Here is a 1,310-nt window from a genome sequence, read left to right as displayed (position 1 = left end):
TATATATATATATATATATATATATATATATATATATATATATATATATATATATATATATATGAAGGTTAAGAGGAACCCTAAGAAAAATGAAAACCAAAAACAACCTTTTCATCCTTTAAGATAAAAAATGGAGGATCAAAATTCAAACAACATATTTAAAATGAAAGACGATTATGGGAATGTCAATATTTTTAAAATAAAATTATAATTATATTTCCTTTAATTAAATTCTCTCACTTAGGTATCTCTCTCAATTTTCTTCCCCAGGTTACTTTTCTTCCTCATCACCATGGTCTCTTTTTACTGTTTCTTCTTCTTCCTCTCTGCAATTTTCCAATGTTACTAGATCTTCGATGACGGTATAACATGGGCACTATCTAAATGGTTGTCGTTTCTTCCTCTTCTCATCTGCAATTTTCCATCCTTATCGGATCTTCTTCAGAGACGACATAATTTCAGCATTAATGGTGGTCTGAAACCTTGGTTGTCCTTGAAGATTATACACTCGTAAATAGGTAACAAGATTCAAAAATTCATTTCTTCTACTCTTGTTTTCTGTGTTTTATGCACACGTGAATATGATGAAATACATAGTTCACATGTTCATGCAACCCAATAAACTAAAAGACATTCAATATGGTGTCTCATTCACATCCGCATTCAACCTGGAAAAGTTGAAGGACGTTGAATGTGGTGATTCATGCATATATGCATGTAGCGGGGAAATTGAAAGACGGCGATTTGAAGATTTAATCACATGTGCATTCAAACCGGAAAATGAAGGAAGGTGATTACAAAACCTCATTCACATATGTATGCAGCGCAAAAATTGAAAGACGGTGAATAGGGTGATTCATTCACATGTGCATGCAACCCACAAATCGAAAGATGATGAATACAATGATTCATTCATCTGCGCATTCAACCCAAAAATTGAAAAATGATGAATATGATGATTCATTCATTTGTACATGCAACCCATAAATTGAAAGATGATGACTACAATGATTTATTTACATGTGCATGCAACGCATAAATTTGTAGATTTTTTAGTTTATTTTGAAATATCTTTTGTAGATATTTTTAGAGGATAATTGAAGTTTCCATAAATTGTGGTAATTTTCCTTTATTTAAGAGATTTTAATAAATGGAAATGATTATTTGCATTTAATAAATTATTTAAATTGCTATTTTTCATAATTGTTAGATTAAAGTTAATCAATGTTGATTAAGGTGTTATTCGATTTTTTTTTACGTATATATATATATCTATACTATATTATAATGCATTTGGCTAAAACTCTTAA

The sequence above is a fragment of the Cynara cardunculus genome, assembly GCF_001531365.2.
Source record: "Cynara cardunculus var. scolymus isolate 2C chromosome LG 9, CcrdV1, whole genome shotgun sequence".
Lineage (NCBI taxonomy): Eukaryota > Viridiplantae > Streptophyta > Magnoliopsida > Asterales > Asteraceae > Cynara > Cynara cardunculus.
This window is presented reverse-complemented; position numbering follows the sequence as displayed.